Here is a 385-nt window from a genome sequence, read left to right as displayed (position 1 = left end):
AAGAGAATTATTGGGGAGTTTAGATAGGAAAAGGCACAGTAGAGAGAAACAAGACCTGAGAGAGGAAATAGGAGAAAAGCAGCTGAGTTATTGCTGACAGTGAAAACTGGAGCTGCAGAAACAGTTGCAGGAAGAAAAAAGAAAACAGAATTCAAAGTAGAGATGATGCTTAAGGAATGTCAGAGGGTCTCCAGTCAGGTCCCATTCTGATTTATCTGCTCATTATCAGTGTTTGAGACACTTAACTCCTCACATTAACTACTTGTTGCCCAGGCTGCTCTCCCCTGGTCACTGCCTACGTGCTGCTGCTTGCCCTGTGGCTCTCAGGTTTGCAGTGTTGGGTCCTGCAGCTCTTAGTGGAGCTAAATCAGCTCTAACTTCAGAT

Source organism: Acanthisitta chloris, unplaced genomic scaffold, assembly GCF_000695815.1.
Source record: "Acanthisitta chloris isolate BGI_N310 unplaced genomic scaffold, ASM69581v1 scaffold16679, whole genome shotgun sequence".
Classification (NCBI taxonomy): Eukaryota; Metazoa; Chordata; class Aves; order Passeriformes; family Acanthisittidae; genus Acanthisitta; species Acanthisitta chloris.
The sequence above is the reverse complement of the archived record's forward strand: the minus strand, read 5'-3'. Positions refer to the sequence as shown.